The sequence below is a fragment of the Protopterus annectens genome, chromosome 10.part0, assembly GCF_019279795.1.
Source record: "Protopterus annectens isolate FY-2018-M chromosome 10.part0, PAN1.0, whole genome shotgun sequence".
Lineage (NCBI taxonomy): Eukaryota > Metazoa > Chordata > Ceratodontiformes > Protopteridae > Protopterus > Protopterus annectens.
Window position 1 is genome coordinate 21,763,677 of NC_056744.1, and position 18,699 is coordinate 21,782,375.

Sequence of the window (18,699 nt, forward strand, 5' to 3'; positions counted from 1 at the left end):
AGAGTAGAGGGACAGCAGAGGGGCTCAGGAAACTCCATCTGGAGGAGCTCATAACCACTCTTGAATGACAGAAACCTGAGAATAGTCCCATTTAAGAAATTCATCATATAAAAAATATTCCCCCCCAAAGAAGAGTTCTTCAAAAGGACAGTCTGCGGTCTTCCTCCTCAGAGCCACAATTAAAAGGAGAAGGGATATGACAGGAATATGCCAAAGACTCTTTCCCAGAATCCACATCTTATTTAGAGGAGTCCTGCTCTCAGGGCCTCTTGAGTGGGGTAGAGGACCAAGGGGGAGCAGGTACAGAAACTCCTTGGGGAAGTTTCAAGGCCATTAGTGCATTAACTAATTCCTGGGTAAAATCCTGCCATCCACGTGGGAATTTGTGATGGCAAATCCACCATAAACACCCTAGGAGGTTCAGACCTCTGACTACACTCAATTAACATAGTAGGAATATCCTTCCATACAAGAATCTGGGGAATCCCCCTCGGTCCCTCTGAAATAACCAATTGAGGTTCCCCCTCAACATTCGCAGCAGATGTCTACACAGCCTCAGAGGACATGTGAAAAGTCAGATCCATGCCGGCCTCCAATATGGTCAAGGCAGAGGAATCCATGGCAACAACTGGGCGATCCTCTGTGCTCCCACCAACCTCAAAAGAAACGTCTGGGGGAGGCATGACAGCAGGTGAATCAGACCTCACTCTTCTGGCAGGTGGCTGACCTTTGGGACAGGAGGATTCTGTCATTGCACCCTGCACCAACAATTTAAGATTTTGGTTCTCCAGGTAAATGGATAAGGAGAGACAACTATGTATGGTTTTAAGGACAAATGCTTGTAAAATAGAACACTTTGTAAGGCTGTGAGAAGCACGCAAACAGAAGAGACACTGCTTGTGATTATTCTTATGGGGACTCTGTCTCCCACATTAACATTTTCCCTTTCTGGATGACGTTAATCCACAACATTGAAAAAGTAAGAAACAACAACCCCAACGGGGTACATATCTGAAACATGCCTTGGTAACCAGCAAAGGAGGAGGTGTGTTCAGACAGACTATCAATGATGGCGTTTGGACTAGTGACAAAGACGTTCTGAGGTATGTACATCTGTACACCACCTTTATTCCCTGTGCCTTGAGTGGGGGGCATATGTGTGATATATGTCTATAAAATCTTAAGGCTTTGGTATACTGGCCGGATGTTGGACTACTCTTGACAGGGAATCCTTTAGTAAAGAATACTACAACAATGAAATGGAAGGACATCTTGTTCTTCCATCCGCCACTGTACCTAGGAGCACAACAGCATGTCTAGGCAGTTCAGATCCGTAGTCCTAACCTAAGGTTGTCTGCGGCTATGGTGTTTTTTTGATTGATCTTGGTATTTTTGTTTTTGAATGTTAGGCCAACCATAGCCATTCAGGCCTTCAGGAGTGGCACTTGCGATGAATGTGGGTAGCGGATACCTGACTTTGCCATCTAGTTTTTGATTTTTAATTCAGTTGAGCCAGAGGAACCGGCTTGGAACTTTGTCAGTGTTGAAATGGAATGAGTGACAGAGTGGTTGTTGAGGATGGAGTGGACTACAGTGGTCACTGTGTTGCCTTGGTCAATGGTGGTCGTTCGGGCCTTCAGATGGTGACGGTTGCGCCTAATGCAGGTAGCGGAATGACTGACTTTACCAAATGATTTTCATGTGAATCCGGACTTGGGTTTTGTTGAGTCTGAGGGGACCAGTCTTGGACTTGGGTCACTGCTGGTGATGGGATGGAGCTAGCAACAGTGTGGATAGTGTGGATTGCTGCAGTCACTGTAATCACCATTGTAATGTGTCAAGCACGATTAGTGCAGTTTTGGTGCCTTTGGATGGCTTGGACTCTGTTGTTGTTTATGTGAATTTGTTTCTGGTTTTATATTCTGAACACAAGCTTAGAGACGGGTAGTTTTATTCAGCTTGTACTGTTGCTGTATGATCTGACTGACAAAGTTAATTATGACTTGACTGGCTGTTCCTTTTATCTATTAACAAAAAACAGGGTACTCCCAATGCAATTACAAAATTCAATTTTTTTTTGCTTCACATATTTTTTTTTTTTTTTTTTAGGTTCATAGATTAGTACTAGCTAACTGCCATTGTGGGCCATTTTTAAGCCTAGCCAACTACCCCATGTTGGAATCAAACCCTGCACTCTGTGTCTGCAAAGTAAACACCTTAACCATTATGCCACCCTCCCACCCTACTAAAACACATTTCTAATACAAGAACAATAGTCAAAAGAACCTGTTTTGGTTGAAACCTAGCCAAGATACAAGACCTTATGTTTCATTAATTCTGATCTTTGTCTCCAAAACTATTACAATCATGGGGGGGGGGGGTTGGGTTGAGTGTCAATTTCCCAAGGAATCCTAGACTTTTAATAAGGTTGGAAATTCTGTAGAACATCTCTAACTTGCTTTCTGATTCCATTAATTCAAAGTCATTAACTGTTGATTGGACACTAAGGTACATATGTTTTGCTGAATGCCCAAGCTAGCCCAAAACAAAATGTGTCTGGAAAAACGCCTCCTATCTCTTCAGCTGTAAATAAAACACCAAAACATATGCTTTTTAAGACAACTGCCTTCACAAATGTTAAAAAAAAATCCTATTTGAAACTCAAAAGGGATACTGATACTTTCACTGGCAGCATATCAGGAATACTAGACTCACTCAGTTTGCCTTGTCTCCATACAATGCAGAAATCGCAGAGTTAGCACAGTTTCTGGCATGCATCATTTCCTTCATGCTCCAATGATTACCCAATATTTGCTCTGTTAATTTTTTAATGTCCCCTATGTCTGCTCAAACTGAAACTTCCTGGACTACACACATTCATAACGGGTTATTTCCACTGAGGGTATAACATGGATAACAACTGGTTGGTCTTCCTTCTACTATAATTAAAATCAACTACTCATCTGTAATGTTAAATCACTGCACTCTGGGGGAATCTGCTAGATAAGAAGTGCAAAGCTATTATGAAGAGTTTCAGTTCAAAGAGCTGCTCCTGAAAAGAAACCAACACCCACTCCACAAAGTGCGACAGGCATGGGCAAGGCTTTCACTTTATCTAAAAAAGTAATTAAAATTGGATACATGACATCACCTACATTTGTCACATGCTCTCAGGAGAAACAAATGATTATTACTAATGCAGTCTGAAAAGTCATTCCCAGCCTGCTATGAATACATTGCTACAATCAATGCTTAACATAGAATGAAAAAACAAGGGCATACACATACTGAAGCTGGACCTTTACCTACAAGGCTTATCATCCGAGGACAGCTCCTAAAAGACAAAATTACCAGAAAAGAAGAACTCAGAAGAAGGAAACCAGAGCTAGTTACTTCAACTTCAGGTAAATGTTAATTTTGGCTGAAGCAATATGGGAAATTTCCCCCTTAGTTTGGCTAAATATTTTGATAGTAGAGGCTTTCTTAACAACAGAGAAAAATAAGGCTCTATTTCACATTGTGGTCTTTGATATCCCATTTCAAATATGCTAAAATCTAAGTGCTTGAAAACAACACATGTATGTTAACAGATAGCGGTCAGGAAAGCAAACTAAAAATAAACATACATAGACAAAAAGCATTACTGCATGTGTGCAACACAAAAGAAAATGCAAAACGCATATAATGTGGTCAGTAACTCTTTTGGTGAAAATGTGACGGACTAGAATATGCATATTGCTCTCTGTGCAGCATGACTGATGGAGCCTTTGTTCTCACAAGACGAACAGCACAATGTATTCTTTTCATGGCTTCCACGTCTATATGCATTGTTTTACTCTCCGTCTCTAAGTTTTCTGCCTGCAAAGCTGATCATTATTATCTGTTCGGCTCCTATTAATGTGACATGATTGTATGTGAAAACCTTTTTTTTTTCTTCAGTACATCAAACCAGGAAAATCTATAATTTCAGAGGAAAATTTACAGCAGTACCGAAGAAACATTCAATTACTTACAGTACCGAAGAAATGCAGGTTCCAGATCTGAGGACATATTCGCTTGCTAAACCTGATGACTATTAAAAATTGTTCCACTTGCTAACTAAATATGCCTTTAAACACAGGGATGAAAATGTAGAAACCTCAGAGGTTAAAATCCATTGTAAATATGTCAATATGACAGCAAAGAAGATCCAGTAGCCTCTTCACAATCAAATCAATACAACCACAAAACTACTGCCATCACAGGCAGATGCTGTTTCACACAAAAACACCAGCTGTGCTTACAGATAAAAGTAATTTTAAAAATTAGATGCCGTTTGCATTTTTTAACATGCATGTAAACAGACATGCATATGCATACATCGCTCTCTCATTATATATATGAACAAATACACACAAATATACATCTGTGAATATAAATATATAATTGCGTGTGTGGGTATATATGCCTATACAATTTAATAAACAAACCAAATAAATGTCAATCTCTAGCTAACCTTGTACAACCGACCCATAAGCATCTGTTCATCTGACAAAGAATTTCTACATATATCAAAACCAAGTAACTCTGCAGACTGTTCCGTCTATTCCCATCCAGTGTCAAAAACCTGGAAACTCCATCCCCCCAGCACTAAAGCAACTCTAGGCTCTGTAAATGGGCTGGATCAGTCACTCCTCTTCAACCCCATCCTGCTCAAATACCACCATATCGTCCTCCTACATGTACTGTAACAGACTATTTCCCCCTTTTGTTATACGCCTTCACCATCAACTACGCCTGTCTTCTATTTCTTATCTCTAGCTCTCTCACAGCTATAACTCTTGAAAGACATCACTACTTTCTATTGAAAATAGCAACAATATGGCTGTCTGTAAACATTAACATATTTGAAATGCTGTTCTTCTTCTGAAAAATGTTGTAAAGACTATTAGTGCCTTTCAAATGTTAGTGTCACTCTAACACTATTTGTATAATGCAGCCTTTCTCCCCAGACCTCCACTGAAAATGGGTCCAGTGTCCAATCAGACTTTCCCTGTACACAAAAAAAATGTAAATAAATAATTTTATATATGATATATATATATATATATATATATATATATACACACACACACACCTATATCTATATATATATATATATCTATATATATCTATATATGAATATATATATATATATATATATATATATATATATATATATATATGCACACACACATACACACACACACTAGATATATATCTACATACATACGTATGTATATGTAGATATGAGAGATTTTATACACACACACACATATATATATATATATATATGCGCGTGTGTATGTATGTATGTATTAATCACACACACAATGGGGCAGCATACTGACACAGTGGCACTGTGGATAATACTGTTACCTCACAGCAAGAGGTTTTCCAGTTTGATTTTAGAGTTCTGTGCCGAGTCTGCATGCCCTATTTGTGTGGGTTTTCTTCTGGTACCCTGATTTCCTCCCACCTTCCAAAGACATGCAGAAGGCTGACTGGCACCTCTAAATTCTCCCTAGGTTTGTGTACAAGTCATGGAATAAAAGCATGGCAATCTACTTCTCTTCCCTACCTACCTAGTAGATGGTGGTGGCTGTTAATGGGCTTTTTATAGGAACTAGACAGATATGACTTGTGAGTGCGTGTGTTTTACATACAAACACACACAGAAAAATGTACTCTGCTAACATACACCTCCACTGACATGCATGCGGTTCAGTCGATTAAAAATGCACTTTGGCGACATCACTGGGATCCATACACACATTTAGAAACACTGACTGACACGCACAGACATTGATTTACCATTTTCAAAAAAAAGTTTAATTTTCATGAAATTACATTCTTGAATTTTGCCCATGAGTTTTAAAAGTAATGTGTAGTCATTATCAGTATTTCATTTTCTTCTACAAGTATATACTGAAAATAAAAACAGATTGCAGGAACAGATCAGCAATGCAAGGTGACAGTGTTATAAATAATAAATATGAGCAGACATCCAACTTGTGGTGAACAAATGCTCAGTCCTAAAATGTCAAATTCCATGGAAATCCCACAATTTTCCAATCCTCAAGCAATGCACATCTGGAATTTATCTGTATTTTCCCCTGTCAAATGGAAACTCAGTGTCCCTATATATTATTTTATATAATACACATGCAATATCACATATCGAGTGCTTCAAAAAAAGAACAAAAAAATGAGCAATCATTTTAGAACTAATGTGAAATGATCAAATTCTAAGAAAAAACTTGGCACCTTACCATACACCAACTTATTATACTTAACTCCAAAATTGCACAACAGCAGGTAAAGGAAAATTCCCAGACCACACTAACACAATCTCACATGCATAATTGCCACAGGGCTAAAAAAAGGGGAAAAGTGTGTTCAGTCATATGAATGTTTGCTCTGTCAGACTACAAATGTATATGTATAGGTAGTTGTGTGCATATGTATGTATATGTATATATACATGTCCTTAAAATGTGTGCAGCCTTGTAACATCAGAAATCTTTACATTAACTGTCCAGTTCCACTTCCCATCTTCCCTGCGGGGTTTACCTTCATTTCTTTGAAAGGTAAGTAACCAAATCGCCATTTGTGCGATTTGAAATGTTGTAAAACAAAAAAATCCCTGCAAACAAATGTCGAAACTGATTTCTTGGAATTTGAAAATCGACCATTTTCGAACTCCAAGAAAACAGTATATGCCCCCTGACATTTAAAAGACATCACCAGATGTCTCCAAACAATGATATGCAGGGGGGCAAGCCCCCCCTGCACCCCTTGCTACTTTAATAAACTAACTCAGAGATCACACTAGTCAGGGAATAGGTACATGTTCCGACCCCCACTGTACTGCGATCTGCACTCAAAACAACAAATTACAATGAGCGAATGCACACTGGCATTCACTCGTGCAATTTCAAACATCCGTGGTTTGCCAATACGGACTTTGTCTGAACATCCTTTTGCACATCTGCCATCACAGATGTGCACTTCAAACATTTGAAGGTAAACCTCCCTGCAGTCTACAATTCACAATTGCCTGCCCGGAATCCTTAAACACTGCAAGCAACATTGTAACATCAGAAATCTTTACATTAACTGCCCAGTGTATGTAAACTGTAAACTCCTTAACCCGTCTGGATTGTTTGAAAGTTCTGCTCTGAATAAGTGGTGAGCACACTACTGCAGGACAGCGTACACTCCTTTAAGATCTACTTCTAAACATGTACTTTACACATTAAAACCCATTTTCTGCTTTTTTACCTAAGCAACTGGACACTGACCCTAGTCATATGGTAGCTAGCTGATTGTTTTTCTGAGATGTGCCATTTTTGCCTCGCAGGTCAACCTGCTATGCTCTGGCACTCTCAACTCCCCTAACCTACCCCACCCCCATTCCCACCCACCCCCTCTTCCATCAACATTTATACTCACCTAACCACTCCCCCTCACACATCAGCTAACCACCCTCCCCCACTTCCTCTACACTTCCTCTATGATAATGTTTACTTCCTGCCTTTATGTCACTATCAAAATGTCTCCCTGCTTTCCACAAACATTACTCATACTCCTTCTCTCCCCATCTCTTCTACTTCTAATACAAGCAACAGTATTAAATCCACTCTCTTTACCTCCCAAAACAAACTCTTTAGCCAGATATACATTTTCTGTTCATAATTCCCACTCCAACATTAGCCCTAGCCTATATCATACAACTCCTCTTCTCTGTGTCAAAACTCAAATTCTCTCCACTAACTATTCCTTGCATTATTTACCCAACACTTTATTACCTTCTTCACTATATAACTGCTAAACTCTCAAATACTATACTCCATCTCTCCCATACCCTTTATTCCCTCATATATTCTGGGGACATCCACCCTAACCCTGGGCCTTTTATCACTTTCTTCTCTTCAAAAGCTAACTCCCCTAAATGTTCAAAACTCTTCACATAACTACTTTACAATTTTTCAAAGTATCTGTTATAAAACCTCAGAATTGCATGCTTGACACTCTCAATACAATACAGATATCCTAGCTGCTACAGGAAACATGGTTAGAACCCATCCATATAGGACTCTGAGCATCTCCCACCAAACTTCAATGTAATTAGTGTAGATAGACTTAATAAAAAAGTAAGTGATGTTGCCATCATCTAGCCCAATACCTTATAATCTCGCCATTTACAAAATCCATCCCTTAATTCCAAAATGCTGAGATTTTGATCTCCTGTCTGGAAATCAACTGCTCTAAAAAAACTTTGTATTATTGCCCTATACATCGGCTCCTGAAAATAACATACCAGTTTCAGAAGATAGCCTTTCTTGGATTTCCTATACTATAAAAAATGAAATAATTATTCTTGGTAACATGAATATTGATTGGGCTTCCACTTCCTACAAACAATCATCCTCCAGCATAAATCTTTCACTTCACCCAACTAAACTCTACCACTACTAAGTACAATAACAAAACCAGTGAAGGTTCCATCTAAGACTGGATTCTTGTCTCAGACCCCTCCAAGTACATAACCTCCGGCACCATATCCAACTCCATTACTGACCACCTCTCCCTGCCTATGCTATCCGAGATTGCTCATTTTTCCCTGAAGTTCACAATATCAAACCTGTCCAATTCCTTTCAAAATTTACCCCTACTTATTTAAGAGCATACTGAACAGCATTAAATGGAATACTCTTAAAGCTCTTCCACTGGATGATGCTCTGCTCTTCTTTATTAACTCCTTTCTAAGGATTTTGGATAGGCTAGCTCCTACCAAAACCAAAAGAATCAAAACCAATGATGACCAATCATGATCCCTGGTTAACAAAAGCCACCAGAGACATTATGACTAATAGGGAAAAATTATGGAAACTCTAGAATAAATCTAATAATCCTTCCAACCTCACTCATTATAAACAACTCTGAAACCAAGATAAAAAAATACATATCAAAAGACAAACAGAAGTACTTCTGGAACTAACAATCAAACAGAAAAAAATAACCCCAAATTGTTCTGGTCTTCCATCAATAATCTCCTTAACCCTGGCACCACAACCAATCCCTGCCCATACCCCAACAAGCCTCCCGAACATATAACCAGCTTTTTTAACTCCTACTTTACTGACACCACTGCTAACATTACTGCTACTTTTTCTTTGCCTCTCCAAACTAATACTGTTTTCACATCCTGTTCTCCTCCTCCTTCCCTGTACCAGACCTTACCTCAGAACTTCCACAATACCTCAACTACTTCACATCATCCCTCTCCAAGCTTAAACACCCTCACCAAACTGCACACAACAATCTTCCCAGCCACAATTTAATCTCTCGCCCATCCCTACCTCCTACACAAAAAAAAAATCCTTTTGGTATTAAAGCCATGCTCAAACTCAGACGATAGAATTCCTGCCAAATTTCTTAAATTTGCTGTTGATGCAGTGGCCCATCCCATTATCATTCTTATTAACAGATCTATCCAAGAATCCTATACCCCTTGCCTCTGGAAAAAAAGCAATCATTCTCCCATGTCATAAAAATGGCCCCATCTACCGATATCTCTAATTTACGAGCCATTGCTATACTTTCCCCCATCTCTAAAATCCTTGAAAACTGTGTGCAAAAACAACTGTTAAACTACCCTTTAAACACTAAAATCCTCTCCCCAACACAGCATGGATTCCGCCCAGGTCAAAGCACATCCACTGCAGTAAAATCCTTCTTAGACATGGTCAATAAAGCCCGAGACTCTGGACACTTTGTATCAGCCCTTTTCTTGGACCTTTCAAAAGCATTTGATACCTTCTCTCTCACTCTATCCTCCTCTACCAGCTCTCCAGTGTAGGTCTACCTCCCCAGTCACTTAACTGGTTCAAAAGCTCTCTCTCTCCAATACACAGCATGCTGTAAAATGGCAGAATTTCATTTCTCCTTACCTTCACAACCATACATGTGTACCTCAAGGCTCAATTTTAGGCTCTTTTCTGTTTAACATTTTTATCAACAATCTCTACCAAGCTACAACACAGGGCTCACTAGTCCAGTATGCAGACTACACTACAGTCTGCTCCCAACACAAACATATTACTGTAAACCACCCAAGCAGCATTTTCCACTGTGGAAACTTGGCTTCTCAACAATCATCTTTCTTTAAATCCCCCCAAAAACTAAACTTATGATCTTTACTCCCAAGCAAAATACACCTATCAATAAAGCTGACCAATATATTCTCTGTAACTCTCTGTAATTCTGCCTTTGTAAATTTACAACTTTTTGAACTTACATTATATAATGATACATATTCTGTACACTTAGATATACTGTAACAATGTAAACCTATATACTTTATATTATGTATTGGAGCTTTTCTCCTCGGGTCTCCACTGAAAATGGGCCACTAGCCCAGCTGGACTAACCCGGTTAACAAACAATAAATAAATAAATAAAATTATCTCTTAATTCTATCTACCAAAATTGAGCTGGTAACCCACACTAAATTGTTAGGAGTAATAATTGATGAAAATCTTAAATTCGACCTGCACATCCAACATAATATAAATAAGACCCACAAAAAACATGGCTTATTCTATAGGCACAATAAGCTCCTCTCCCTCCCGACTAAACAAGTATTGGCACTATTGTACCTATTATAGGTTCATAGGTAGGTACTAGGCTATCGGCCCTAGGGCCCATACAAGCCTAGCCAAAAAATGTACCCTGGCTTTCGCCACCCAAGAAAATTATTATTTTCCTGTGCCCCTGTCAAGCAGAGCCACAGAAGTGATCCCCGGGGTGAATTCCCCATTTCCCATCCAATCATCAAGATTTTTCTTGAAGAGTGCTAATGAGGAGCTCTGCTTGACATAGATAGGTAGTCTGTTCCAGAGTATGGGAAGCCTCTGGGACAGGAATCTATCCCTCCAGCATGTTCTGTTTATTGTGGTGACAAGGTTTAGGTCCCTAGAGCGTGTAGCTCGGAGGGATTGGGATTTCTTTAAGTGGAGCATGTCCAACAGCTCTGGGTTTGACATAGCTTTGTATGTTAGGCAGAGATCGCCCCTGAGTAGGCGATATGCGATGGAGTAAAGCTGTAGTTTTTTGAGACAGTCTGCATAGGGCATCTGTTTGAGGCCAGTAATCCTCTGTGAGGTATTTCTGTGGTCTTTCCAGTTGTTGTAGATGTCTTGTGAGGTACATACCAAAAGGGGCGTTGTACTCTATAATGGGTCTAATGAGTAATGAGTACAGGGGAACAATGACCTCTTTTTCTGGATGAGAATCCTTTTGTGATTAGATGAGCCACGTAGAAGGATTTCCTAACCACTGTGGCAATGTGATTATCAAAGGAGAGACTACTGTCCACCTGTGTCCCAAGGTCTCATCACATTTTCGGCATTAAGTAGACTACCAGCTATGTGGTAGTTCATGGGTACAGAATTTTTACCAAAGGGGATGACAATACACTTTTTGGCATTAAGCTTCAGGCCATGGCTTTGACACCAGGTATCTGTCTCAGTGAGGCCCTTTTTATAGTTTGTCCACATTGTTAGGAGTTTCGATTATGGCTCCTAGTTTGCAGTCATCTGCAAACTTTGTTAGCCAAAGACCATCTGTGTTGGCCTGCACTTCAGAGAAGTAGATACCAAACAGGAGAGGCCCCAGAACTGAACCCTGTGGTACTCCACTTGTCACTGGTCTGAAGTCGGATATGGAATCCGCTACTTTCACAGTGTGGGTTCTGTCCGTGAGCCAGTTGGCAACCCATCTTGTGACATAGGGGTTTATACCTAGTTTAGTGAGCTTATTTATAATTCCAGAATGGGGGATGGTGTCGAAAGCCTTAGCGAGATCTAGATAAGTTGTGTGAACCATTTTACCCTCATCTATGGCTTTGGTGACTGCTTCAAAGAAGTCACTCAGGTTTAGGAGACATGATCTGCCTTTTACAAATCCAAACTGGGTAGGGTCCAGAGTTTGGAGATTACCAATGTCTTTGTTTATGAGTTCCACGATGATATGTTACATGGCCTTGCAGACCAGACTCGTCACGCTAATGGGGTGGTAGTTCCCGGGGTCTGTCGTGGCTCCCCCTTTGTGGAGTGGGATAACCGTCACGGTGCGCCATTCAGTGGGTACAAAGCCTGAGGTGAGGCTATGATTGAACATGGTACTTAGGTAGGGTGCCAGTTCATTCTGTAGTTCGTGTAGAATGCAGCCTGGGATATTGTCAGGTCCCATGGATGCTGTGTTCTTGGCTTTGGAGTGTGTTTTTTACCTGTGCAGCCGTAATTTTAGGAACTTTGCATTATTCCGGTAGAGAGATGGGCCCTCTAGGGGGTGAGAGGGGGTAAAGTTAGCACTGAACCTATCTGCTAGGATGTTGGCAATATCAGTTGCTTCTGTATATTTAGTGCCATTGGGCTGTAACTCAGAGCAGATCTGAGTGTTTTCATTTAGATTCTTGACATGGCTATAGAATGCTTTGTGGTTGTCTTTAGAGTCAGTGGCAATTTTGTTTTCGTAACTAGCTTTGGAGGATTTTATGAGGGATCTCAGCTTCTTACTGAGGTTGACCAGGGAGTTCCTCCAGTCATGGGATTTTACTCTTTTTTGCAACAGTTTCTTTCTTCTGTTGTAGAGTTTGTTTATGGCAGAGGACCACCAGATTGGCTTCCTTTTTTTGGAGGATAACATCTTGGTTCTATTGGGGATAGCATGATCCATACACTCGTGTAAGTGCTTATAAAGTGCATTTGTGTAGGATTCGGCAGTCATACCTCTATTGTCCGTCTGCATGGGTGTCATGAAGTTTGCCACTTCTGTCTTAAGAAGTGTGAAGTTGGCTTTGGAGAAGTTTTTTATGATGGTTTCCCTAATTGGGGGTGGGGGAGGGATGTGGATGTCTAGGCTGATTAGCTTGTGGTCGGATCTGACCAACGAGGAATTGACCTCTGGTGTGGAACACCGGTTTCCTATGTTGGTAACGACCAAGTCTAGGATATTGCTGCCCCTGGTGAAGGTGTGAATAAGTTGATCCAAGGCGTTGGAATTTATGAATTCTAGAAAACTTTGAGCAAAAGAGTTGGTACATGAGTAGTTTTCCCAGTTAATGGTGGGGTAGTTGAAATCGCCCATTATTAGGGTGTTGGGTTGTACCCTAATACTTTCCAGTGTATCAAGAAATGAGGAGTGTGAATCCTGGGGCATGGTGGGGGGTCTGTAGCAAGCTACAGTCTGGATTGCGGTCTTGCCAAGAGTTAGTTGCACTTGGATAATCTCGGATGCATTATGCTGTGCAACTAGCCTGGAGATGTGGATATCCTTAATGAATATGGACACGCCTCCGCCTTTAGTGCTTCTTTCTGGGTTAGGTGGCCGAAAGGTGTGGTATGAATTGAAGCCTGGTAATGCAGGGGTGCTCTCTGGAGCTGTGAACCAGGTCTCTGTCACTGCACAGATGTCAATGTTCTCCATTTTAAGGAGTGCCTCGAGTGAGTGCATTTTGAGGTTTAGACTTCTAGCATTGAGTAGCATTATCCTCAGATTTTGCTTGCTTGTACCCGTTACGATGGTGAATTTGTCATTTGAACCTTGCTTAAAAAAGGCACTATATGGGGTGGCAAGATCCTTAGCCAGTATCCGGAATCCTAAGGGCGACAGGTGTAGGCCATCTCTGGCAAAGCATCGTGGACTGTCAATCATGTCGTCCCAGGCAGACAAATACTGGATCCCCTTAGAATGACACCAGAAGCTTAGCCAATTGTTGAAGTCAATCATTTTGTCCTTGCACTGTGGTATCATTCTGGGTGATGGCACGATGCTACTCAGGGTTAGTGTCATACCTGCCTGGGATACAAGATCGGAGAGCTCCTCCACGTCTCTTTTCATGTAGTCCAGGGAGGTACGTCTCGGGTCATGCACACCAACATGGACAATGATAAGTGTCATATTTGTACTTATTGTGGAGTGATCTGAGTGCATGCGTTATGTGGCGGATCCTGGCACCTGACAGGCAGCTGACAGGAACTTTCTCCTTGTTTAGTCTAATGAGTGGAACATCAATGTGCCTGACTATAGAGTCACCTATGACTAGAGTGCTGGGTACGTTGTTATGCCTTATGGGCTGTGGTTGAGTGGCACACTGAGTTTGTGGGCTATGTGTCATTTAGGTTGTGTTGGGGGGTGGAGTTTGCTTGCGTTTATGCTTTGGATGTCCCTGATGCTTGGGCAGGTTTTTATTGAGAGCCTCTGCGAATGTAAGTGTGTGTTTTGTGTTTCTATGTGTGTGTTTTGGTGGTGTAGGGCTTGAGGGACTATGTGCTGAGTGTGGTGTGGTGCAAGTGTTGACCTTCTCCTCTTGACTGTCTAGTCCAGTCTTGGGTGAAGAGAGCTTTGCTTCCAGTTTGGCTATATAAGTGCATCTCTCGCAGGTTGTAGTGTTGGGTGGTAGGAGGAGAGGGTTGTCTGTGTACATGAGGCAAATGCTGCATTGCCCCAAGATGCCCAGATTCATCAGGTAGACTGGAGAAATCACTGGGAGCTGACCCTTAGACATGCCTGGATAAGTGCTTATTTATCAAGTACTAAAAACTGCTTTCCACTAGACAAGTGAGGAAAGCGGAGTGCTGTAGTAATTTGCAGCTTATGTAGTGCTTACAATGAGTTCTGAACAAGTGCTGAGTTCAAAGAAACAGATTTGTGTTGAAACTAGAAAACTGACTAGTTATAAGAAACAAAAGTAAGCCAGAGGGCTTCCCTCCAACACAGAAGGGCTTGGGGGTGCAGAAGCCTACAAACAGTCTAGACCACTTAACAGGAAAGGCAGGAAACTAGCTTACATTTTTTTTTTTTTGTTCTCTTTCCCAGATGCTCTCTTTGTACACAGTAGGAGTGCTGAAATCAGAATATGATCTCACTGCACTCAGTTGAGTGAGCAAATGGGATGGGCCCAGGAGGAGTATCCAAACACAAATTTACAACAGGGGCGGGCAGTTTCAAAGTCACTAAGATTAACACCAAAACAGAAACAGGGAAGGTGGGTGGGAAACCTAACTGAAGAGCAGATTTAAAACTTGCAGTTCAGTTAATAATCATGCAACTCAGTTAAATCAATTTAAATACTGTATTATTTAAAAAAAGTGCAGATAAAGGTACTTAAATTCTCTTATACGTCCAGTTGAATACAGCTAGATGTTAGCCGGCCAAAGCTGAGGTTTTTAAGCAGAACCCTCACTAACCTACAGTGCTCCCTTACTAACCAACCTGTAGTCTTTCTTGAAAATAAAATTAGAAACACCCTACAACAAGACTGCTAACAAACAGTTGCCATTCTACTCATCACTTCATTGCTCTAAAAAAATTACAATAGCTTAAGTTCCTCCACTGCCTATTACTCCTTCAGTTCACCACTACACATAAATTCACTCAAATCACGACTACCCTGCCTGCCCTTAGCTTCGTTCTCACCCTTTACAACCCCATTATGCCTCTGAGATCTGATCATCAACATCTTCAAGTTCATAAACCCAAATCATCTGCAGGCCAGTTATTATACTCTTGTAACATTGCCAGAATATGGAATAACCTACCTACATTCATCCGCATACAACAAATCCCTTCTAACTTCAAAACCTCACTGTACAATCATTTCCTTTCCAACTGGACATTTAACTGTTCAATTCCTTCCTCAGCCATAACTTAACCTACCAAATGAACCTAATTCCAGTTTTTAACTCTATTTTTATCTAGTTCCTGCTCTAACATTTTGTTCTCATAATAAATCCCTACAAACCTTCAAATACTTAATTCCAATTCTTGCTTTCACTTAACTCACAATCCACACACCCCCTCTTCTCTCCCTCCTGCCACTTTCCTTCTACATCACTCTTCTTTCTTCTCTATTATCTCTTTTTTTTTTTTTTTTTTTTTTTACTGTCCATCCTACTTACTACTCCCTCTCCCATATCTCTACTTCCTGTTTCTCTCTCCTTTCCTCCTCCTCTCTCACCTAAATATCACAAAGTACTCCTCATATGATTTATATGTCACCCTCTCTCTATATACTTATATTCTATTGTTTATACCATATATCGCTTGGATTTACATGCACTGGTGCTTATAACTGTATAATACTAATCTGTTTTGTGTCCAATACTGTGCCATGTTTTTTATCTGCACTAAGAACAGGTTTAACTTTGCTGTTAATATAATGCTGCATCAGCTTTACATATTTTCTGTAATATTATGTAGCTTTCTGGGTAATTTCCTTTTGTGCAATCTTCCTTATGTTTTTAAAATTTTTACTGAAACTTTTTTGAAACTTTATGCAAGTCTTATTATTACTTTGGAGCTTTTCTCCCCAGGCCTCCACTGAAAATGGGCTTTCTTTAGCCCAGTGGACTTTCCCAGTAAACAAATGCCAATAAATAAATAAATATATATATATATATATATGTATATATATATATATATATATATATATATATATATACATATACATATATATATATACACACACACACACATGCACACGTGTGCGTGTGCATATTTGAATACAGTGATATATATATATATATATATATATATATATGGGTCCTCTTGACATAGTCGACATTTCAAAATGTCGAAGACCATATGGCCGAAACCATATGATCAACTTTTGAAATGCTGAACATGTGGAACCGGCATTTCCATACAGTGCCGAAGGGAAAGATTTCCATTCCTACACTGTAGTGCGATCTCGGAGTTGGTATACTTAAGCTACGGGGTGTGTGGGGGGGGTGCAGGGAGGCTTGCCCCCCTGCTAGCAGTGTTAAGGTGAGTGTTTGTTGTTTTTTTTTTTTTTTGTTCTTTACATGTTCGAAATTTTAAATGTCGATCATATGGTCTCGGCCATATGGTCTTCGACATTTTGAAATGTCGTTCATGTAAAGCAGACTCATATATATACATATATATATATATATATATATATATATATATATATATATATATATATATATATATATATATTACATATACACACACATACATACAGTGGATATAAGAGGTTTACACACCCCTGTTAAAAAGCCAGGTTTTTGTGATATAAAAAAATGAGATCACAATAAATCATGTCAAAACTTTTCTCACCTTTAATGTGACCTATAACCTGTACAATTCAATTAAAAAACAAACAAATCTGTTAGGGGAAAAATATAAAAAATAAAAAAAATACAATAAGCTGGTTGCTTAAGTGTGCACACCCTTAAACTAACACTTTGTTGAAGTACCTTTTGATTTAATTACTGGAAGGTTTCTGAGATGCTGCAAGGATTTTGACGCCCTGGTAGGTAAGAGGTCTCTGGCCATGAATGGAAGTGAAGAAACTGTGCAGTTAGACAGGTGCAGGTCGGGGTGAAGCTTCCTTGGAAAATAGGACAGTTGTCCTTTGAGCACTCTGGAGGAGGACAGGTCTCTCTAGCAGATAAAGCCAAAGCTAGGGGAACAAAGACGGCCTTGGCTAAAATGAGGGCCACAAAAATGATGGCCCTGTTCTGTTTAACTTTCTGGATGAATCTCATATTAGAGAAATAGGTACATAAGGAAGACAGGTGGGGGGGACTTCTAGTGTAGTGTGTCCCAAAATGTATGTCATTCAGAAGAGATGAGGGAAAGAAATCTATTGCACTATCAGCTAGTCAAGAATGCAAAAGGGTCACAGCAATGCTCTTCTCAGGGAAGAAAAATACACACAGAGTGATGAAGTGACTACTTGCGTGATAGCCATGTTTTTTGGGGAACTAAATCTAGAATAAACCCTACAGCCTCACTGATTTTGCTGGATCTTCTGAAATGCTCTTTGCTCTAACAGGTTTGCCACTTCTTTTTTGGCTGCTACCCTTTGATGGAGTGGGATGTGTGCTAGGGGGAGGGAGACTGGTTAGAGAGGGAACGCAAAGGGTATTATATAACCTCCAGATATTATTTTCAGGATCCATTTGTCCTGCATGATGGGCTACTACAGCAGGACATGTCAAGACAGACAATCCCCCACTGTCTCTAATGGGAGACAATTGGGCAAGTTCTCAGGGATTCAGTGCTTGCCCTGCCAAAGGGGGACTATAGAAATCCTGGTTCTGTGAACCACCTCTGCCAATGAGACAGTGTCCATTCTGATGTTCACTGCATCCTTACTGGTTTCACTTACAATACTGCTTCCAAATAGAGACTGCTTAGACTTCTTAAACCATAACCCCCCACCCACACTACTTTTATTATGTGAATAAGCCCTATGTGTGTGTGTGTATATGTATGTGTCTGTATGTATGTGTGCGTGTGTGTGTGTGTGTTGGGGGGGGGGGGGGGGCAAATTTTAACCCTATGCTGCATTTGCTTTTTTCTTCTTGCTTTCTCTAAGGGAGCTTTTCCTTAACTTGTGGCATAAACAATGAGGAACCATCATATGAGACATTAACAAATGATGCCTTGAAGTTTTCTGCAAATGAGCAATGCCTTTCAAAGGCACAATATGTGATGGCAATGCCTGTTCTGGTAGCAAGCACTGTTCTATCGGTCACATTACATAAGAGGTGTATGGATAGCATGAAACATATAGCTAAGTCTGAGACATGGGAAATCAGCTTACACTGCAACTTCCCATGGAGCAACTTATTCAACATT

At 40.2% G+C, this 18,699-nt stretch overlaps 1 protein-coding gene and 1 long non-coding RNA gene across 2 annotated transcripts in view; one reads left to right on the forward strand and one right to left on the reverse strand.

Annotated features, from left to right (window-relative positions):
* Positions 1–4,174, reverse strand: part of RECQL5 (RecQ like helicase 5) — a 1,160,282-nt gene extending 1,156,108 nt beyond the window's left edge. Inside the window, exon 1 of the mRNA XM_044084963.1 lies at positions 4,014–4,174. The gene's annotated coding sequence lies outside the window, so the exon portion shown is untranslated. The remainder of the gene's footprint in view (positions 1–4,013) is intronic.
* LOC122812912 overlaps positions 2,196–18,699 on the forward strand; it is a 40,201-nt gene continuing 23,697 nt past the window's right edge. The window contains exon 1 of the long non-coding RNA XR_006366603.1: positions 2,196–3,404. This is a non-coding gene — a long non-coding RNA (uncharacterized LOC122812912). The remainder of the gene's footprint in view (positions 3,405–18,699) is intronic.